Source organism: Heterocephalus glaber, unplaced genomic scaffold (genome assembly GCF_053883595.1).
Source record: "Heterocephalus glaber isolate CG9 unplaced genomic scaffold, H.glaber_assembly_v1.0 deba00001610, whole genome shotgun sequence".
Lineage (NCBI taxonomy): Eukaryota > Metazoa > Chordata > Mammalia > Rodentia > Bathyergidae > Heterocephalus > Heterocephalus glaber.
Genome location: NW_028258381.1, coordinates 1,021,297 through 1,044,877, shown reverse-complemented (window position 1 = coordinate 1,044,877; position 23,581 = coordinate 1,021,297). Strand labels below are relative to the sequence as shown.

At 40.3% G+C, this 23,581-nt stretch overlaps 1 protein-coding gene across 5 annotated transcripts in view; it reads left to right on the top strand.

The window, feature by feature from the left end:
* The window catches only part of Fyn (FYN proto-oncogene, Src family tyrosine kinase), a 213,531-nt gene that overhangs the window by 21,015 nt on the left and 168,935 nt on the right, over positions 1 to 23,581 (top strand). For 3 of the 5 annotated variants that reach the window (XM_021252018.2, XM_021252019.2, XM_021252015.2), the window contains exon 2: positions 5,483 to 5,522. The gene's annotated coding sequence lies outside the window, so the exon portion shown is untranslated. Of the gene's footprint in view, positions 1 to 5,482; positions 5,523 to 16,691; positions 16,791 to 23,581 lie in introns of those variants that run through there. The other 2 variants (XM_004874614.4, XM_087195960.1) reach the window with 2 other exon arrangements.

The following is a 23,581-nucleotide window of genomic DNA, read 5'->3' as shown; positions in this document are numbered from 1 at the left end:
CCAGTATAATGTGGGCTCCATGTTTTACAAATTTTAAATGAGCATGTTTTACCTTTTGAAGGAAGCAGAGTGAATATTTTACATAAAATAAATGAGATTGAGCACATGTAGCACTGACTGGGCCCTGTGTCACCCTGCCCATGCTGGAGACAGGAGAGCATTCCCCAGCCTCTGTTACTGTACTCTGTCAGACCAGGGTCTTTCTCCTTGATGCTGGTGTGCTGAAGATGCCCCCATGATGCTGTCGTCTTTAACCTTTTTTAGAAAGTTTGGACATGTGGAAGAATGATTTAGTCTGGGTACAGGATGAATGGCTAGGGGAAAATAACATTTTTCCTGAGGAAATGGAGTGCAGGAATACTCAACAAAGGGCCTTGTCTGAATTGAGTCATCTCTCTGGGCTGACCCAGCTGTTGAGCACACAGGGCATCGTAGTGACTGGAGCAGGGACAGTCCCACACACTGCATGCCTGTCTGCAGCTGTGCGGGCTTCGGGAGCCCACTATGAAAGTGGCCTGTTCCCGGGCTCCAGGCAGGGAGCCAGGGCCACCCCTTCGCAAGAGAGCATTGAGGAGCTTCTCTGTATATTCTGTATGTGTCTCAGCTTTCTTTGGAGCTATAGCAGAGTCTAGGCCTGCCTGGTCTTTTGTGCTGTGGATCCTAAGTGAAGAATAACTGAAGGAACACTTGTCCCTGTTGACAGGCTTGATGGAGAAGTTGCTGTCAAATGGCTATTTTATTCTCGGTTGCCACTGACATCACAACCACGCACAGTTCTGAAGTTCCCACTTTATGATTGAATAGAGCTATGATCACTGGAGCAGAAAGAAGCCATTCAGATGTGGCTAAGTGCAGACGTGTATGGTAATGTGCAGATGTTTTTTGGCAGGTCAATGAACATTTTAAATCTTTCTCCCAAGTAGTAAAAAAGGTTGAACTTGGAACAGAGAAGATGCTATGACAAGAGAAAAACATACCTCAGTTTTCTCTCAAGCTCCCATTTTAAAAATAAACAAAAACCCAAGTGGGAGGGGTAGGGGAAGGGGAAGGAATAAATATGAGAAAAGGAAAAAAATGGAAACAAAGTCTTTGTAAATAGGGAGGGGTGAAAGGGAGGGCAGAGGAATGGGGAAGAAATAAGAGCCAAGCTATGTCATGTAAAGGTACAAATTCCCAATGATGAATGTCATCATATTGTATACCTAAAATGTACCAATAAACTTAATGAATTTAAAAAAATGAACAAAAATCCAAATGATGATTTAGTTCTTGGATTCCTTATGACCCTTAAATCTTACTGCATCATATATGAAATATGAGTATGACCCTCGTGTATTGAATTTCAGTTTCTTAAATACATTTTTAAATAACAAGAATCACTGGTTAATCTTTTTTTTTTTTTTTTTGGTACTGGGGATTGAACTCAGGACCTTGCACTTTCGAGGCAGGCGGCAGCACCACTGAGCTAAATCCCTGGCCCGTCACTGGTTAATCTTAAAAATAGTAACATCTCCAGATTGAGTCTTTGTCATTTATTTCAAAGCTAAAAACCCAGGACTACATTTAAGAGACAGATCATCTTGTAGTTAAGTGTATGTGATGTGTGGGATGTGGTCATTCTCTGGATTTATATACTTAGTTCCTGCCCCTGCAACCAACAACACACACACACACACACACACAAGGCCTTGTAATACAGGATTTAATGTGGTTTCACTAGTTACTCTGTCACCAGCCCTTGCCATCCCTTTAGTCATCTGTCAGCAGAGGTCCCCTACATGTTTCAGGCACTGTGCTCAGTGTCGTCCTGGCCACTGAACAGCCGACAGTCTATCAGGGAAACAGTGAAACAGCACCAACATTAAGTGCAATAAGAACACAGCCAAGGGCTGAGGATTTAGCTCAGTGGTGCTGCTGCCTGCCTCGAAAGCACAAGGTCCTGAGTTTGATCCCTAGTACCAAAAAAAAAAGAACACAGCTGAGAGGAAAGCTAATTCTGCAGAGAAATGTGAGCAAAGGAATATAAGAGTAAAAAGATGATTGTGAGCTGAGGCCTAAAAGCTGATTAGGAGAAAATTATACTTACCCAGCAGGGTTTGTGAGGTTGGAATGACAATGCCCAGCCCAGTGCCAAGCATATGCTGGGTGCTGTGTCTATTTTCTGCCCCTCCCTGGGACAGAAATAGCTTGAAAATACAATAGTACAGCACAGATATTTGTGCGCACATTCTCACCCTGGCTGACTTCTCAGTTGGCATACACCTTCTCCCACACTTTAGCTCCTGCCTCAATTTCTCTCATTTCTCCCCATGGCTTGCTCCCATCCTCTCAGCCACCTCTGCCCTGTAGCACTTCGAGGCCTCTTGCCATTCACTGAGCCTATGGCCAATGCCCCTTTCACTGTCCTGGTCGCGCTCTGTCTGTGCTGTCCTGTTGTGAGGCTCCGGGGGTGATGCGCTGTGGGCATTTGGAAGCAGAACAGTTGGTAGTGGAGGGCCTGCTCTGGAGAGGAAGAATTCCAACTTGAGCACTGCTCAGGTTTATTGTTAGAGAATTTGTGCATTCTAAGAATGGAGGCTTGATCTGATCTAAAGTTGGGAGTAAGTCATTTTTGATCCAGGTCTTGTCTGTTTGTCTTCCATTCCAGCAGTCAACCAAGACATTTGCAGCATTTATAAGCAGCCTTTTGTACTGGCGCCTCCAGGTCACTTTAGTTATGTTTATCAAAACATCAGCACCACTTCAACATGAAGAATAAAAGCATAGAAAAGGCCTTATTGCCCCAAAGCCCACAGATGAATCTGTAGGCAGCTACAATCCCTGTATAATATGTATGCATATCTACATCTGTACATAAATGCACACTCAGGGAAGTGAGAAGGGCCTATCTTGTCTTACCTTATCTTGCCTTGGAAACCTAAAAATTGGATTGAAGAAAATTAGGTTTAGAAAAAAATAAATTAGGATAAATGTTAAATTTCTTAAATGGCACAGATTTTTTTTAAAAAAAACTGTCATTTAAATAAAAAGTGTCTTTGTTTCACTTAAGCATTTGATAGCCAAAACTTTTCCTCAACTTTTCAGAAGCACAGTCTCCCTCCTACCTTTCAAAGTACCAGGGATTGAACCCTGAACCTTTGTACCAAGGTATATCCTTAGCTCATTTTTATTTTGAGACAAGGTCTTATTAAGTCACTCAGTTGTCTGGGCTGGGCTTGAATTATGTTTTTTTTTTGTTGTTTTTGGTACCGGGGATCGAACTGGGGTTCTTGTGCTTGTGAGACAGGCGGTGGAATCACTGAGCTACATCCCTGGCCCCAGGGCTTGAATTAGGGATCCTCCTGCCTCAGCCTCCCAAAGTGCTGGGATTACAGATATGTGCCACTATGCCCAGCAGACACAGCTTTTCTTTAAGAAAGATAAGCATGGTTTTAAAGGCAGACATCACTCTTCATTCTAAATGGGGTTGCCTTGTGAATTTTACTTTTATGCAGTTTATTTTATCTGTCCTTAGCCTCTTTGAAACAATAGAGCTTTTGCCTAAAATATCTTGAGCTATGTTGCTTGGGAGTCTTTGAAGTTAAAGCTGTGGCGTTGTTCTTTTGGTTTATGGTTGCAAAATGATGGATATATATTGTCTTTGTTAGATCACTCCATCTGCTCAGTAAGCCTGAAAAAGAAGTTGGATGATAGCGTCTATGTGGATGAATAGATAACACTGTGCAGTAGTGTGCCCAGGGCTCCAAGTGGGCTTTCATTTTTCCTCTTGGTATCAGGTGCTAAAGTGCTAGAGAGTGAAGGCTCCTTCCTTCAGAGTCTGTTGTGACTTGGGCATCCTATGTTATTGCAGTTGTGCCGTATGCACTGGAGAGTAATATTAATTTTTTTTCTGGCACTGGAAAAGGGTAATGGTTCTCCAAGTGCTCTTTCCATAGCCAATGAAGGGATTTTACACCTTGCCAATGGGAAACAATTTGTTAATGACCTACAAATCAGAACAACTTTCCCAAACCTTTATGGACATGTTGAAGAATGCAAGTCAAACTTCTGTAAATATGTTCCCATTGGGAGAAGTTCTTGTAGTGTCAAATTTCTCTAATTATAAGGAGGCAAGTTAAAACTTTTGGACAAATCGATTTCCCATTTTGTACATCACAGCAATGTCTAGGTCCTCAGAGAGTTAGCCAGAAGATAGGATGAATATCATGAGGGCTCCTTGGCTATGTCTCAGAAGCCAGAAGAGATGGGTGATGATGTGGGTTGCTAAGGTAGTTGTAGTGGCATGCTGATTAGCACATTCTCCCCTCAGCCTCCATGGTGGGTCTTTGCTTGTCTGTGGTGAGTTCATGATTTGAATGCCCATCTGTAGAGAACAGTATATGAGTTTCTAATTCATTTCCCCACGGTCATTTTTTCTTTCCTTCATTCTGAGTCATCTTTGATTAAACAAAACAGAGATGTTACTATAAGCATCCATCTTTTCAAACAGTGCAAAAAATTCTTTTGGCAGAGGATGGTCTTGATGGGAATAGTAATTTATGTTGTGGGTGTTTTAAACCATTGACCAGGAAGAAAGATGCTGAGAATCATATTGAAAAAGATTGAGAATCTGTCCTGCGATAGTGTAAGTTGTTTGTGCCTTTTTCTACTTCAGATTCCTCAACAAAAACTCTATGCATTCTGCCCTAAAATATTGTGAGCACAATTCCATTCAACCAGTTTTACTGTTCTCTTTATTAAAACTGAAACTTTATTTAGATGAGCTAAAATTGCAAATAATAAAAGAGGTACTATGATATTGATAGGTTGTAAACAGAGTACTTAAACAAACTGGAAATCTGCCATCTCACCCTTGACCATTTTGTTTAGTGTGAAGTGGGCATGGAGTCATTAGAAGCAGCTTTCAGCCTTGCTGGGAGTGGGAATAATGTTCTAAGGTCGTCCTGGGGCTGGAGTTCCAGACGGGTTGGTATAGGCTAGTGTGTAGCAAACCAGGAACTGTAGCTGATGGGAAACAGAGGCTGTGTCAAGAAGACTGGCTTGACATTAGGACAGGAAGTGGAACAGATGTGAGCTCTGGGGGCTGGAGGGAGATTTAAGCCGAGAGGAGAGTGGAATAAGATTTCAGAAGATTCATTTTTAATGTACCCCCAAAATAGATGACTTGTACTGACTTTTAAGAAGGGGTGTGTGTGTGTGTGTTTCCCTGTACATACACATTCAAGGCTTTTGTCCTTATCTTTCTTGACTCCTGAAAGTTAAAAGTCTCATGCTGGCTTCCTTTGTGGTACAGGATCAGGTGTTTGTAGTTTCAGGCGGGTGCTTGTGTCAACTGTGCTCTAGCAACCATTGTGTGAACAAGAAAAAATTTGTGGATAAATTGATTGTAACAAATGGAAATTCTGTGATGGTACTCTGTGGGTGGTTTACAGGCAGGGTACTTGATTCTTTTTTGATGTCTATTTTTTTTCTTCTTCTGCAGATTTCTGAAGAGGAAGGATGCTGATTTAGACGTGGAAAAAGTAAGTTGACAAGTTTTGTGCTGGAGGCATGTATTTTGTGAATTAGAAAGCATTTCTGGTTGGAACCTGGGATAAAGTTTGCTTTTAACTTGGGATTGGAGTTGAGTTTATTCATAGGTTTCTATGAGAGAAGTTGAGTTGGGGTTGGAACCTGGCATATGAATAAAAAAAAAATCTTAGTTCACTTCAGTTTTGATAATTATAGAAACATATATTTTAGCATAAGTTCTATCTTCCCAGTCCCAGAAATAATAGATTGGAACAGCTGTCCCATTGCTCATGAGCCTTTGGGCCAGTGAGGGGTAAGCAGTGCCCTGTTTGCAGACTGGCCAAGGGTTGTTCCCTTTTAGTCCATTCATTATGATTTTTTTCTTCCATTCTCAGCTGGTTACTGCTTGCCTTTGCCTTAGCTGTGCTTTGAAGTTGTGGCCACTGTATTAACAGCTCATTCATTCTCTTAACATGTTTTGGGTACTCAAGGGGCACAGAGAGGAAAAGCAGAGCCTTGCCAGCCTTACCTCCAGGTACAACCTGGCAGTGCTGAGTGTCTGACCAAGGGCTGAGCAAATATAACTGGGTCTGTCCTGTGGGTGTCTGTAGGTACCAGGAGAGTCCAGAATAAGGAAAGCTAAACAAGGGGTGGGAAATGCTTCTTGGACTGAAAAGTGAATTTGAGCTGCCTCTAAAGGGCTCTGCCTGCTACCCCTCAGTCAAGCAGTTAATGACCTGAAAAACACTTACCTACCTTAGGGGCTTTTCACTGTTTGAAAATCTCTAATTCAGAATCGTTCTAATGCTGATAGAAAGCTATTGCGTGCATGCACTAAGTCTTCTTTTTGCCTGTGCTTGTGGATCTGACAAACTATATCTAGCATGTAATGCCTCCATTGTGTAAAGAAATGTTACCAGTTGGCTAATAAAGTAAAGAAAAATCACAAACCTCACACTGCTTTTTAAATGGACTTTGGAGTTTTTTCTTTCAGTTGAACATTTTGTAAAAACAGGACTCTGTATGGAAAATGAGCTTTATTTTGACATGAAAGCTCAAACATCATTAAGCATCAATTCTAAGTTAATTAATACCTGTAGTTTATTGAACTTTTACCATATACTGAATGTTTTGTATATGTTATAGTTACCGTTGTAACAGTCCTGTGTGGGAACCATGTTCCTCCCCATGAGTTGCACAGGGCACTGCTGTTGTAGCAGGGACTCTAGTAAGATCTGTCTGGGTCCAGAGCCTTCTCTTTCTTATACCCCTCCTTACCTTGGAACTGATATAATACTTGAGACAACAGATTTGTGGGCCCCCTCCTGAAGAGTTTTATGAGTAAGTAATATGAAAGCATTGTCATTTTTTGGAGAGATCTTCCTTGAGCCTCTTACTCCGAATGGGGTTACCTATCAATGCTGTGCTCCTTCAAACCTGTCTTCACAGTTGTGTGGTCATTTATATGATGTCCGTGTAACCAACTGTGTTCTCTGTTGAATGGTAAGCTTTGTCAGGTCAGAATCCTCATCTCTGCTGAACTCAGTGCCTGGCTCATAGTAGACCTTCTAAAAATGTTGACTGCTGATGCCTGACATGCGAATGAAGGACACATGATCAAATTAGAGGGTAATGAAAGCCCAAAGCCATTTTCATATAGCATATGTCAAAGTAAAAAAATCTTACTGTACACACCAGAAACCATGGTTTTTCTTCTCCATCTAGGGATTTTATCTGTGGAAAGTGTGCTTATTAATAACCTTTTATATCCATAAGACAATCATTCACTGGCTTTTTCTCCAAGAAAACAAAGTTTCAAGCAGACAAATTAATAGATAATTCTTAAGGATGAAGTAGTTGGGGCAAGCAAAGAGAGGTCAAAGATAAAGGGGTGAAAAGCCTTTAAAGTACAAAGGAAATATTAAAACCTTTTTTTGGCACTGAATCTCCTCGAATTCTTGAGAGATCCAATTCTGAGTATGATTTCCATAAATCATTGCTTTAAAAGTACAGCTTTGTAAAGTATATCTTTATAAGTAAAATAGATACTCATCCAAATTTTGAAGAAGGTATAATCAGGTTATGTCAGAAAGAAAATGCACTTTTAATATAAAAAAGCTGATTAAATTGAGTCATCCTTCTTTAGAAACATAAATCATGATTTAAAAGGATTTGATTAAAATAACATCTACTTTGGTCATAAGTACTCTCAAAAGGCTGAGAGAAGTTTGATTTTCATGTGCCCCAATTGCCTTTGTCTAGTGCAGTAAAGAGAATTTTAGTGCCTACTGTGCGAGAGGCCCTGTCATTTCTGCAGTTTCAGGGAGAGAATTCCTATATTGTCATTCCAACTGTTCTCAGGGTTTAGACAGCTGTGTTCAGGCCACAAATACAACTTCCTACTTGATAGACACAGAGGCCTTCCAATACAAAAATTTTCATTCAAACAGAAAAATAAACAGAAAAATTACCTTCTACTTTAGAATTGTTTCCGTTTCCTTTGAGTGAATCCCTTGAAATGTGTTGGTCTATACAGAGAGAATATACATGGTAGGCCTTCCAATTTTCAGTGTTTCTTTGGTCTTAATCTTAAATCCCAAGCAATATTATAAAAATAACTTACATTCTTATCATGTGGCTAGTAGTCTTATGGGAAATAAGAATCTAGTTCTAAACAGTCAAGAGTTTGAAATTCAGAGCTGCATCTGGAGTCAAGCTTTAAAGCACTGTGTACATGAGTCCTACCCTGCTCCTTAAGAGCTAGAAAAATTAATTCATGTATGGTTTTTCTTTAGTTGGGAGTGTAGAATGTCCTAGGATCAGAAGGTCAACAATGTTTCTATAGGGCATCCAGAGGTTTCAAAATGTTGGTTGAAGCAGGGCGTGCGGCCGAGTCTCCAGTGTGGCTGGAGGAGGGGTTTGGGTTGGGAATGCATCACCTCACCTTTGTGCTAGATCTTATACTAGATCTTAGGGAGGTGGCAGAATGAATGAAGAGGAGGAAGGACACAGCACTCTTGCTTCTTGACTGGAGGCACCGTCGCTTAAGATGCCTCCAGAGATAGGGGCTGGAGAGAGTAGCTCATGCATGCAGGTGGGAGTTGTCCCCTAGCCTCCCTGATGCATGTGCCCAGAGCTGCCAGCCGGGGACTGTTTGGAGGCCATGTTTGCTTACATTCTGCGTGTCCCTAGCCTCAAGCTCACACACAGATTGACCCACTCTGCTGGTGATCAGGCAGCAGAAGGAGCCAGACTCATTGTGTCGTTAAGTGAGGGTCACATTTCACAAGGTCCACTTTCCTAGTGACTGGGGGACAGGAGAAGGGAGTGACTTTGGCTTGGGGAAAGAGAGAGAGGTACATATGTGAAATTAGAAGGAAGGCGTATACTTAGGGTTTTGCTTTAGATGCAAAGCAAACATTTTTAGTTCTGGACCAAAAATAGTTGTTGTACCTCAACCATAATAACTGACCAATTTTCTTTTACATAAATCTCTGGATTGTAAGAGTGCTACTATCTAAGAAGAAAAAACATTCCTCTGCCAATTAGAATTTTCCAAAATAATAAAAGATCCCTCTTTTGAGACATTATAAACCCAGGCAGATATTGATGGCAGTTGGATGAGCTGTAGATAAAAATGTTACCTCTGTGATTCAAGGAAGCAGTGGAAAATTGTGGAGAAGATTGTTTAGTCCTAGATACAAAACAGCGCGTTCATTCATTCCTCAAACATCAGTGAACACCATTGGGCTCTTTACTCACAGTGATAGGCCACATGTTGTCTTCCAGTCACCCCATTTTGCATAGGAGGAAAATGCAGCTCAAGAGAAATGAAAGGATCGGCCATTTGTGAAAGGACTGACATTTAAGAAGTGGCCAGGCACCAAAGTACTGCCCAGACTTGGCACGCCCTTCTCTTCCACTCCACAGTGGATGCCCTCTCTCAATGCACTGTAGAAGACAAATCATTAGCCTCAGTCAGTTCAGTTGGCAATTTTACAAACGTCTTTCATTTTCTCTTCACTGAATTTAAAAGGACTTTCTCCCTTACTTGTGGTTTTAAAAGTAATAGTCTTTTTTTTTTAATCAAGAAGTAATAATTAGAAACCTAAAAAGAGAAACATCTCTAAACCTGAGCTGGTGCTGTGAAGTAATCCCTTGTGGTAGTGGGAGAGTGAATTCCAGGGATGGCATTCTACAGGCAGTATGAGTGGGAAAGTCTTTGAGACACTCATTCTCTTGCTGCTGCTTGTTCCCAGGCTTAGGGATCATTTTATTACATTCCTCATCGCAGTAGCATTCATCATTCCAGAAGAGAAGAGCTGGATGTTGGCCAGGAGAAAGTGGGGAGAAGTGCTGTCCTTGTTAAAAGAGAGAAGTGAGACAAGCCCTCACCTATTTTGTACCAGTTGTTTTTACACAGAAGCTTTCCTCTGTCGCTGTTACTGTATAATTGGTTTTGGTGCAGCAAAACTGCTGAATAGGGGTTGGCATCATTTGGTTGTCTGTCTTGCATAGACTTATTGTCTGCTGAAGTCACATGTGAAGGAAAGATGATTAATAAAATATGTATGAAGAATGTCTTAAAAGATGCCTTTGTTATTGCCTCTGAACACTTTTAAAGGTGGAGCTGCACTTGTTCTGAGACTGGTATGGCCTGCGCCACAAGAGTACATACAAATTCAAGCTTATCCTTTAAAGAAGAGTCTTATTATCCACTTTTAACCTACAATAAAATTCTGTTTAAGCAAAAAACCTTCTTTTTGGTTTGCTCTGGTTTCTGTAACAAATTACTGCAAACTTAGTGACATAAAACAAGAGATTTATTCTTCCCTCATAGTTTTAGAGGTCAAATATCCAATATTAAGGTGTCAGTGCCTTGCTACCTCTGCTCTGTGGAGAATCTATTCCTTCCTCTTCTAGCTTCTTGTGGTTGCATGTGTTCCTTGACTTGTGGCCACATCATGCTAGTCTGTGTCTTCCCTTCGCATCTCTTTCTGTATCCTTCTTATAAGGGTTCTGTGATGGTTTTTGGAGCCTGCTGGATAATCCAGACTAATCTCTCCTCTTGAGATCCTTCACTTTATTACATCTTGACCATCTAAGGTAATATTTACAGATTGTAGGAATTGGGAAGTAAAAATCTTTTGGAGGGATACCTCCATAGCTTCTTTCCTATCATAACTTGTATTTGAAAATTTCTGAATTTTTCATCTAAAATGTAAAGCTTGTGACCACAAGTTGTAAAGCTTGTGTTTTACTCATTACTTCAATCAGTTTTGTTTTCTTGAAAGGGAATACTCGGAAGATCTAAAAACTGACCTCTTCTTCCAGGCCTTAGAATAGGTCTTAGAATAGACCAGGCTGGTCTTTGTCAGATTGAGGTTAATATAAGAACAAGGAATCATGGGCTTTTAGAGCTGAAAGGGGCCTTAGAACTCATGTTGTCTTAGTCTCAGATGGAAACTGAGGCTGGAGATACAGGGTCACCCAAGTCAGAAGCAGAGATGGAACAAGCTCTTCCTCTTCCAGCCCATCTCTTCTCTGTTTCTGCAAACCCTTGTGCTGTTCACATTAGTCTCTACATCATTATTGTTTTCTGAGTCCTTCAGTATCTGAAAACCTCACCTTTGAAAATCCTCCTTCCCTAGGCCAACAGCTATGGTTCTTCCAACTTGCTTATCTTAGCTAGGGTCAGGAAGTCTGTCATTTTGGCCATTTCCTCCTGGATACAATCCTTGTATGTCACTGTCTCTTTGTTAATATAGCCCTTGGACAATACTTCAGAGATGGCTAGCCAGAGCAGAGGAAGAGGTCATTATTAGGTCTCATGAGATACATGTTTTCTACATCAGTATACCGTGTAGGTCAAGGTTACATCTCTTAACTTTGTTACCCTGTCCCATCTTTCAGCTGGAAGTGAACTTGCATTTCATGAAAGTTCTTAGTTAGGATTCCTAAATGTGAATTGCTTTAAATGCATCCCCTTCCCCCTCCTACATAAAAGATTTGGATTTCTGTCAGTCTCACAGTGGACCAGCTTGGAATCCAGAATAGATTCCAAGACAGGGATCCAAAGAATAAAGAGATGGATGGGCTGGGGCATGCTCATGGAGATGGTTGCTGTAGCAGGCAGTAAACAGGAAGCAGTTTGGATAATCTGGTAAGGCAGAACATCAGGAAAACTCTTCTACAGGTGGCAGGCTAAGAGGGCAGCTGTTTGGCAGCAGAATTGTCTGGCTGAGGAAGTCATGGGGCATAAGAGGAGTGTACGTGGACAGGGAGGAGGGACTACAGTCAGAAAGCCAGCTCAAAGAGTTGAGTTCAGAAGAATGAGTTACAGAGTTAACTACAAAAATAAGGTAGGGCCCAAGACAGGAGCTTGAGCAAGAGAGTAAAAGGAAACCCTATTCAGAAGTCAGAGTCATAAACTTGGTAGGATTCGAAGTGTCTGATCTAGAGCCGTACCACGCAGAGCCCGGGCAGGGTCACTGGCAGACCTGGTAAACACGGTGCGTTGTCCCAGCTGAGCAGATAGGCAGGTATAAGGCAGGTGATGACAATGTCCTATACCTGCACACGTGGACACACATGAGACTTTTTCCAATTAAAAGCAACATCTATTTTTTAAATAAGGTTTAAAGGTTCTGTTTGTGTGTGTTTTGGTCAGTTGTGACTATCATTCTAGCCTTTTGACCCCCTGCCCCAACTGTTGGTATTAGGGATTGAACCCAGGACCTTCATACTCAGATACATGCCAGGGCCTTTTATTTTTTTATTTTGAGACAGAGTCTTGCTAAGTCGCTAAATTGCCTAGGCAGAGCTCAAACTTGCTATCCTCCTGCTCATTCTCCCAGAGTACTAAAATTATAGGCATGTTCCACCACTGCCAGCTCCTATTAAAATCTTTTGAAATCTTTATTTTTAATTCCAATTAATTAGCTATCCTCTTTCAGCTGTGAGTTACTTGAACCCTCTAGAAGGATATCTGGATTAAAACAGCAATCAAAGAAAAATGTGTAAAACCCTATAACAAGGAGTGACTGTCCCTGCCCTTCTGTGGTATTGGTGCCCTTGCATGTGCTCATCTGGCCAAGTCTGAGTCCACCAAACCACATCATCCCTAGCTCAGGGTTTCCCATCTTCATCTGATATGCGTCTGAGTGGCTATCGCGTGCTTTGCTGACATCAAAGTGTTTTACATCTATGGTCTATCACTAAGACAGACCTGTGAACATGACCTGAGATGGGTCAGTAGTATAGGAAGGAAAAGTTGGTAGCATGCTTGGTTAGCTACTTCTTTGAGGGTGGAGGCATCTGGATGTCCTTGCTGGTGTCAGTAAGTTTAAACCCTGAGTCTCACCTCCTGTAACACCCCCAAAATTTAGCCAATGATTTTTATTTTTAAAGTGGTCCTGGAATTCTATATTCAGGAATGAAGTACTAATCTTTGTTTGAAGGGTACATCTCTACTAAAGATTGGACCTCCTTTGTGGGTTTTGTGTGGTCTGAAGTGCAGCCCCCAATCAGGTGAACACGCTGCTTCTCAGAAGATGTAAGGGTCTTCAGTAAATTGAGCAGGGTGCCACTACTGAGTATAGTTAGTGTGCAAAGTCAATGGAAAGAAAGTGAGATGCTGTGTGGATCATTTGGGTTATATTGTCCATTTACAATAATCCCTGCAGATAAGAATGCCAAGGGAAATGAGGTGGTTTCAGAGTCAAGTGTGAAGCAGTGCGGTATAGTGGAAAGAGTGAGTGGGTTTAAATAAGTCTTGACTACAGAATCATGTGACAGTGGCTGTGGGAGAAGCAGGTGGCCATCAGGTGTGACACTGAGGAGGAGAGTTGTTGGGAAGCTGTGAAGGGGACCTTAAGTGGGAGTTGGGTGAAGAAACGCCACTGAGGGGGAAAGCAATGAGCTTTTACCAACTCCTGTTTTTGTCCTCCTTTTGGGGGGCAGTACTGGTCAGGGGTTGGGTAACTTCCAGCTCTGATGGGGAATAGATTCATGTATGTGATAGATGACAGAAGAATCAGCCAGAAGAAAGATTCCTTTCCAGATTACTTTTTCTTTCCTGTTGTTTTATATCAACATTTAGTGCTATGGTAATTTAAAACAAACAAGCAAGACCTTTGTGTGGGGTAGATTTTGTTCTTTAGAAGAATATTCTAAAAAGTAGTTTTTCTGTCTTGGAAAAATAGTAATTAAAAAAATAAATTTGCTGTCATTTTTCCTGTTATACTGTTAACAGATGAAGGAAAATAAATTTCCTTTAAAAGAGAGCTTGACATATATTCAAGTGCTGCTTATTGTAAAAAAAAGTAAATTTGATAATGGGAAAGTTTTGAACATCCTCAAGATACTGAAAATAAAATGGGGCTGGGGATTAATGCTCAGTGGCACCGTGCCTGCCTCACAAGCACAAGGTTCTGAGTTTGATCCCAGTATAAAAAAAAAAAAAGATACTGAAAATGACTTATAAGTTGCTGTGGTGATCTGTAGTGAGGCTTTAGGTGGGGAGCCTCATGGGCAAAATGTCAAAAGAACACTTTCACATATGGCCATCAACTGGTAGAACAAAAATCTTTGGACAGTTACTGTAATATTTGCTATTTTCTCATATTTGGTATTAATCAGTGTTGGCTACTAGCCAGTCAAGTAACTTTTTCATTATTCTGTTTTTACAGTGGGCAAGAAGAAAATTTAAATTAGGCTCCTATGTTTTCTAGATGGTACTATTTAACAATAACAACAGACACTCTGGTCTCCAGGAAAAAGATTCAGAAACAATCATTTCATACCCAACAGAGCAAAATTGTTTTAGTTCAGGAACTAGCTCTTGTTATCTGTTGGAAATATAGTTGTTCTTTCTTTCTTTTTGGGAGATAAAGCCCAAACCAGTGTTGGAGAAGCCTGTTTGTGTATAAATTTTAGGTGGCCATAATTCCACTTGATGTTTAACCCATTAGTCAAATTTGAGGCAGTGAGTAACAGTTTCTACTTGCTTTCCTATTAACATGTCCCTTGGTCCTCTTATCATCAAGATTGTTCTCCCTCAAAATTAAAAGAATTGCCCAACACAAATGCTTTTCTTTAACAGTCTGCTTTTTTTCTTTCCTCCCAACCAGGCCCCGCATTCTCGTTTTGCTTACCTCAAGGCTGTATATAACTGGTGTTCTTCTAGTTTGCTTTTCCCAATCAGTATATTTCTTAAAGATTCATCCCTATTGAATCATGAAGCTCTGTGTGTGAAATTCATTTGTCTTCACTGCTGTGTGGTCATCTATTATATGAATATTACACAGTTTATTCCTTCTCGTATCAGTAGATATTTGGGTCATTTCCAGTTTTTGCCATTTTCAGCAGTGCTGCAGTAAACTTTTAAAAATGTGTATCCTGCTGCAGTTTCTCTAAGACAGGTGCCCAAAGGAAGAATGTCCAGGTTGTAGGGCATGTGTACCTTCAACTTTACTGGATAATACCAAATTGTTTTCCAAAGTGGTTTTGCCATTTGTCATTTCCATGAGAAAACATAAACTTTTTTTGTTTTTGTTTTGAATTTTTGAGATAGGGTCTTGCTGTGTAGTTCAGATTGGTGCTGAACTCACTATGTAGCCCAGGCTGGCCTCAAACTTGTGGCAGTCCTTCTGCCTCAGCCTCCAGAGTGCTGGGAGTACAGGTGTGTGCCAACACGCCTGACCATTTTGTTTTTGGTTCTTTGTTGAAAGGTGAAAGAGAAAGAGAAAGAAAAGACTTACGGAAAGGTGAAATGCAGGATTAGCTACTACACATTAGAGAAGAAAAGGATGTCATTTGGTTCTGAAGAAGTAGAAGAGAAGAGAAGACTTAGGGAAAGGTGAAATGCAGGATTAGCTATACATTAGAGAAGAAAAGGATGTCATTAGGTTCCAAAGAAGTACAGCTCTCCTTCAAAGTGTGAGGTAGATCAAGCTGGGGAAATGAACAGAAAGGTGTAGGTCTTAAACCACCATTGTGGAAAGAGTGAAAGGTTATCTGTATAGACTGAAGTCGCACTGTCATTGGGGAGCAGGTTCCACCTTGGAAAGAATGGAAAATGCCCAGTTCTCTTCATTGTCACTCAGTTTCCACTGATCAGCAGTCATCTTTAGTGTGCTCTCTGGGGCGCAAATGTTGCCAGGTGTTGAAGTGTCCTGTTTTCACATCAATCTGCTGTTGGCATGGATTCTAATAAAGCTTTCAAAACAGTTATCCACAAAGAGGCACACAAATATTTTGGAGATCATTGTCCTCCAGACACAAGAGATTTTTCTGACAGCTATGCTTGTATCTTACAGATTCAGCAAACTTATACTAGGTTTGATGTTGCTGTCTCTTTCACTTTCTAGGGTGAACATATTGGCTCTGTTTGTGAGCTCTGACCACTCTGATATGGAAACCTGATGGGATATGTTTTCTTTTCAAAGAATTTCCATTCTTCCAAATGGAGATTTTAGTAAGAGAAACTTCTTTTGTTGGGATTCTTATGAAACTGAAAGTAGAACATTAAATCACCAGAAGCATGTGTTCTCTGGAGGCTCAGAAGTACAGCTTTTTTTAACTTGTTATTTTTGGGGCATTCTTCATTAATAATGTTCATCAGATTTATTTGATTCCAAGCAAAAAAAATCACTGATGGTGACATTTTCAGGATACTCACTCGCAGTATTTCTTTATTTGTTGACTAGAATTGTCTGTTTGAAATTTTGATACTAACAGTACATGTTTGGGGAGACAGCATAGTGTTCTGGAAACAGCATTTGTGTTCTATCAAAAAAAATTTGAAAAGAACCTGTGTCCCACAATTGAGGTTTCATTATGTAAACTCTGATAATCCATGGACTATTTATGTATTAGTTAAAATGAGGGTTATCAAAATTATTTATTTTAGACAAGTGTTTAGGTTGTTAATTAAGAGAGAAAGGTGCCAAATTATTAATGGAATATGAGTTTAAGTTTGAAGATAAAATGCCAGTGTGGGAAAAGCCTACAAAAACTGCGCCAAAATGCTAACAGTTTTACCTGGGTTATAAGATGATGGGCATTTTCTTCTCCCTGTTTGTTAATGTGGCTATATAATTTTTATAATAAAATTAATTAAAATGGCAGATTTAAGAGAGATCATTCTGGATTCAAATTGCTACTCTACCTTTCTCCAGCTATTTGACCTCGGGCAAACTATGTAACTGTGGAGTTGGCTGCCCCGGAGCAAAAAGATACTGTATCTACCCCTGCACAGTTTTTGCCAGTCAAATAAGGTAATATTCCCAAGACACCTCTGCAATAGACAGTATGTAGTTCCTATCCTTCCCAACTTCCTCTTCTCTGGTGAAACTAGCCTCGCCTGCCAAGTAGTACACACCTAACAGCAACGAGTGATGATCTTTTATTGTCTGCTTTCTGTTTTGTCCGGTTGTGGCCCAGCTGTGATCTCAGTAAACACAACCTCTTAGAACTTCTGTTTTAGTAGTGACAACTGATGATAATTTTAGAGAAGTGTTTGATGAGTAAGTATGCTTGGCCTTATGTGACAAGAGGAGAAATGTGAAGAATCCAACTTCCTAAAAGCCCTAGAGTTTCAACTGTTCAAATCATGTATTTGATCAACAGAAATATGCTTGATAATTTGAGGGCATCCTTGTAAACTCCCCTGTCTGCTGGGGAGGAAATTTCTTAGATGTTTTCTAAAAAGACTGGTGATTTTCTGGGCTCTGCCAGATTCTTTGAAGATCCTAGTACAAATAAGCGAGGATCCCCAAGGGCTGTGTGAGAGCTCTAACATGTTAAAATGAGCTTTTAATACTGATGATGCTGAGATGATCATGTTTAGCAGTAGGTGATAAACAGGACCAGAGAGGTTCAGTGAGAAACTAGCATCTAATGTACTATATTTCATAGTAAGTTTACTAAGGGAACCAGGATATAAAAATTCATTTCTGAATGGTAATAGTTGCAGACTGGCAGACAGCCCAGATAATCTTGCCCCAGGTGCAGGGAATACCCTTAGCAAAGGCTCAGAAAGAGGCCCGTATTCATGTAAGCACCAGTCATCCTTATCTTTTTCTCCAAGAGAAAAAGTTTTATCAACTTGCATAATTGTTGTTTACCTTCATGAATTATGATGTCAATCTATGTTTTTTTTTTTAAAAAAAGCAGCATTCCTGGGGCCATTTTAATGACTTACTGATAAACCAAGCATGCCTTCGTCCTCTTTTTGGTGTGGAGTGTAGTATTGAGTGATTGATGGGGCTAGATTAAGTCTCAGGCCTACAATGTTCACTCAGAAGGTTGTGATTTCTCTTTATTCTTTGTTCTTTTTACTCTTTGGGGCAGTGGTGGCAAACCTATGGCACACAGGCCACAGTGAGCTGTTATCATTAAAAGCTCATAAAAGGTTCACTATCGTCACTGCTCTAGGGTGTGATGAGGCATTTGATCTGTCAGACAACCAGAGGATCTACCTAATGAATTTGTATATGCCCTAATCATTTTATTTTTTATTTTTTTCCCCATTAACTTTATTGGTACATTTTAGGTATAAAATACAGTTACATTCATCATTGGGATTTTGTACCATTACATGAGTCTCTTGGTTCTTATTTTTTTTCCCCTTCCCTTGCCCTCCCTTCACCCCCTCCACCCTTCTCTATTTGCAAAGACTTTGTTTCCATTTTTTTCCTCTTCTCATATTTTTTCCTTTCCCTTTTTTCCCTTCCCCTACCCCTCACAATTCCCCTGCTCTTTTAGACCTTTTCTTCCTGTTACACAATATCAGTTATACATTTTAAAAATTACAATATTAAGATCTAGGAGACATTACCACAGATTTTACAGAATTTAAAAGGATATAGAAAGCATATTACAAAAATCTTTTTTGAAATAAATTTGACAACTTCTAAGAAGTACCTTGGAAGACAAATTAATGAAACTAACTCTGGAGGAAATATAAAATGTGAATAGTACCTATTAAAGAAAGTATATTCCTAGCTTGAAGACCTACCTATATGACAACAGCAGGCTCATAAACATTTTAACTGATAAATTATATCAAACAATTTAAGCAGAAAAAAGAAAGAACACTTCTCCCCTCATTTTAGGAACTCAACGTTGTGCTAATCCTAAAACTGGATAAAGATAATAGAAGAAAAAAGTATGAACATAGATAGAAATTTGTTTAACAAAACAAACTATTAGAAGTCAGATCTGGCAGGATGTAGAAAGTGGTTTTGTTATAGGGATGGCAGTGTTGGTTCAGCATTGGAAGATCCACTCCCAAAAGTCATCATTTTAACAGAGGAAAGGAAAAAGCCATATGATCCTGTCACTAGTTGGAGAAAAAGTATTGGACTAAAATCTACAGCTGTTCATGGTAAAAGCTATCAGGAGACTAGAAGTAGAACAGAAACTTCTCAACAGATTAAAGACATGTACTCCATACTTTCAGCGAGCACACCCTGTAAGAATGGAGAAGATACAATGCTTTCTCCTTAAGGTGGGGAACAAGGGCAGATATGCTTACTCTTTATCTGTCCATTAAACTTTGAAACCTGGGCCCCACCAAAATAGTCTGGCAGTAAAATGACACAAATAGGATAGGATTGGCACGGCAGAAGCAAAATCTTTGTATGTAGATGAAATGATCATCTACAGAGAAAATACTAAAAAATCTCTAGGAGCCCTTAGTACTTGTACTTGAATTTAGCAGGATTAGAAAACACAAGGTATATATAAAAATTCAGGTCTGTGTATACTTGCTATAAATGAAGAATTGGATACTGAAATTTAAAAGTTATGTAGGAGTACAAAGGACCTAGAAAAGTTGAAAACAAAAATAGTGTTGGAAGACGTTTAGTGCCTATTTTAAGACTTCTTCTAAAGCTAAAGTAATCAAGGCAGTGTTGGTGTAAGGAAAGACAATATAGATCATTGGAATAAAACAGAGAATCTAGAAATAGAACCACACATATATGGTCCACTGAGTTTTGAAAGATTATTTAACATTAGCATTTTATAGAATATAAACTCAATTCAAGAGCTGAGGAAGAGATAGTGTTTTCAGCAAACGGCACTAGAACACCTGGTATCCGTATATAAAAACTTAACCTCAACCCTTTTTTTCCATATATGAAAATAACTTGAAGGGATCTATGAACCTAAATATGAAAGCCTAAAAGTATGAAACTTTAAGAAATTATAAGGGAAAATATTTATGAATTCAGGGTAGGCAAGAACTACCTAGGATACAAAAAATATGTATAAAAGAGAAAAATTGATAAATGAGATTCCATCAATATTTAGAACTTTAAATGACATCATTAAAATGAAAAGTAGTCCTTAAACAGACCATATTTCCAATGCATATAACCTATGACCAGAGTATATAAAGAACTCTTACAGCTCATTAATAGACAACCCAATTAAAATGTAGACATAAGAAGATGATAAATAGCCAGTACAGCACAAGGAATGGTGTGCAACTCTAGAATCAGAAAAATACTAATCAGTACAATAATAAGATTGAATTAGACACTCATTAGGGAGATGAAGTCAAAAGTTTTAAAAGCCTTGTCATGACGTTTTCTTTTTGTTAGATTCTCCCCCTTTGCGTTTAATTTGTCACGCCCAATGGATTCATTCTGCTGGGTTTCCTGGGGTTGTGATTCTCATTGTCTTTTCCTAGGGTATTGTCTAAAATTGTTTGGAGTGCCGGTTTGGTATTCATGAAGTTCCTGAGGTTCTCTTTATCATGAAAGTATCTTATTTCTCCATCAATTTAGAAAGATAGTTTTGCAGGGTACATCAATCTGGGTTGGAGGCTGTTTTCCTTTAGGGCTTGAAATACATCACTCCAAGCTCTTCTTGCCTTGAGGGTTTGCATTGAGAAGTCTGCTGTGATTCTGATGGGCTTTCTTTTGTATGTGATTTGTTTCTTTTCTCTCACTGCTTGTAGAATTTTGTTCTTCTGTTGGATTTCTGGAATCCTAACTATTATATGCCTATGTGAAGATTTTTTTTGATTAAGGCCAGCTGGAGTCCTATATGCCTCACTTGTCTGTATGTCAAGTTCTTTTCCCCTCCTTGGGAAGTTTTCTGCCATCACTTCTGTGAAGAGTTTTTTTTAATGTCATCTGCACTCTCTCTTCTTTCTTCATTGACTCGGATCAGTCTTATGTTATTCTTCTTTGCATTGTCTAGCAGCTGCTGGATTGATTTCTTGTGTTCCCTTACAATTTTAAAGTAATTTTTCTTTTCCTCCTCACTAATTGTAATCTTACCTTCTGTATGTGAAATTCTATCCTCACATTGGTTCATTCTGCTGCGCAGACTTTCGATGGAGTTTTTAATCTCTTGGAAATCTGTTTGTATCTGTTTTATGGATTCCATTTGTTTCCTATGTTGGGATTCCATCATGTTCCTCAGATCCTCTATTTTTTTAATCTGTGTCCTCTCTAGATTTATTAATCATGTCTTGCACCATGAACACAATCTTTGCTGTTATCTGAGTAATTATTTCTGATTTCATTTTTCCCAGATCCTCTTTTGTTGCCAGTTCAGAGAGCCCAGGTGGTTGAGTATCAGATTGTTCCATCTCGTTTCCCTTTGGGGTTGCTGCAGGTGATCTGGAAGTCTGTTTTTGAGGCTTGTTTATGTGTTTTCTCATTTCCACGGGGGTGGGGTTGCTTCTGGCGCCCATGCGGCTCACATTCTCTGCCCTAGGAGCTTGGGATGGCAGTGGGGGAGCTTCTTTCCGGGTTCTGGGACCAGCTCAGCTTCTCTGCCCTAGGAGCTTGGGATGGCAGTGGGGGAGCTTCCCTCTGGGTGCTGGGACCGGCTCACCTTCTCTGCCCTAGGAGCTTGGGATGGCAGTGGGGGAGCTTCCCTCCAGGTGCTGGGACCGGCTCACCTTCTCTGCCCTAGGAGCTTGGGATGGCAGCGGGGGAGCTTCTTTCCGGGTTCTGGGACCGGCTCAGCTTCTCTGCCCTAGGAGCTTGGGATGGCAGTGGGGGAGCTTCCCTCCGGGTGCTGGGACCGGCTCACCTTCTCTGCCCTAGGAGCTTGGGATGGGCAGTGGGGGAGCTTCCCTCTGGGTGCTGGGACCGGCTCAGCTTCTCTGCCCTAGGAGCTTGGGATGGCAGTGGGGGAGCTTCCCTCTGGGTGCTGGGACCGGCTCACCTTCTCTGCCCTAGGAGCTTGGGATGGCAGCGGGGGAGCTTCCTTCCGGGTGCTGGGACCAGATGAGCTTCTCTGCCCTAGGAGCCTGGGATAGAGGCGGGGAGCTTCCTTCTGGGTGCTGGGACCGACTCAACTTCTCTGCCCTTGGAGCCTGGGATGGAGGTGGAGAGCTTCCTCCCGGATGCTGGGACCAGCTCACCTTCTCTTCCCTAATCATTTTAATGTAATCATTCTTTTTCTGAAAGACTTCATTAAGTCTGTTGTTAGAATTGTAAAACTACCTAAGAGAGACAGGAGGACTTTTTCCATTTTCAGAATTCAGACAGTTTTCTTAATTGCACTGCTTTAGGTGAACAGTAATTAAATGGGTTGGAAGAATGTGCAGTATTTATTTATAGTAACGTAGGCATATCACATTTATAGTCATTACTGCACAGTCTACTTGATAACATCCTTTAAGGGAGGATAAGAAAGTCATGACTTGTTAAAAGTAGCTCCAACAACTGTTTCTGGCAGTCCTTTATCTAGCTATGAATATGGATATTAACAGGTCCAGGTACCTTTCTGTGTTAAGGGCCATGCACATTAAGGTTTTTGTACTACACTTGATCTTAGCCAAAAGGCCAAGAAGCAATATATTAAGGTTTTTGTAAGGAATTTGTACTTTTAAGAGTTCACATATGCTTTTAACATCATAAATGTAAAATACCTGACTTATACATGTTTGCCAATGTCATTAGTTTTTGCTATTCTATGGCGTTCCCCCTCCCCACTTTTCCTTTTCTCATATTTTCTATGTGTAGAGTCACTGTTGCAGAAGATGGTTCCCCGTTACTAGTCAGCCTTATTCCTGTGGAGGTCTGTACTTCTATTCATTTAGCATCTTTTCTATACCCTCTGTCTGGCTCCAGTGAGTACCTCAATAAAGATACTTTGGAAATAACATTTTTAAAAGTGGGGTGAAGAGGACCAAGAGAATCCTACATGGGAAATAAGTTCCTGGCTGCCATGTATGGACAGTCTCATCTTTGGCCATTTGGAGGGCACTGGCTTCCTCTTTGTTCAACAGGGAGCATGGAGACAGTGGTCTCCTCTTCTCCATGTCTAGCATCCAGCCAGGCATGGGCTAGGCCGTTGAGTGTCTGATGAGGGAATTGGGCTGTTATCCACAGCTTGTCTATTTCAACATTTCATAGGCCCATTAGCTAGAAGTAACCTTTGGGATTCTCTCTTCTGACTGCTTTGTTTGACAGCTGAGCAAGCTGCAAATCAAGGAGGTTACATGACGTGTCCAAGATCAGACAGCAATAAATTGACTTCTCAGCCTGTGTCTCCTGACTCAGTCTCTGTTTGCTACACTGCAAGTGTTCATTCTGTGGTTCTTTTCCCTCTGTTTCTGTGCTTCTTGGTGTCTGTTTGGTGCCTAATAAACACTCTGAATTCTTAATATGAAAGACCCTGCCTCTCTGCCTTCTCCTTAATCAGATTAGTACTGACTATCTTTACATTTCAAATAACCTTTGGTATGTTTTGGGTTCTTTCATATAGGTTTTCTTGTTGCATTTTACCATGAACCAGTGAAATCGGTTAAACATTTATTATTCCCATGTATCAGATGAGAGATTGGAGGCCCAGAGAGAGTAGCACTTGTTCAAGACTATCTGGCTGGTGAGTGACATCATTGAAGACAGAATCTGGTTCTTCTCTATCAAAGGATAATTGAGAGTTACATTATTTTGAAAATCTGGCTACAGGCTTTGGAATTTTGCCTTCTTTTTATCTAACTGCTAAACATGGGATTTTTTATTTTCCAGCAGTTGTGAAGCACACAGAACCCATGAGTTGCTCTGTGAAAAATGGATTGTGTGTCGCCAGA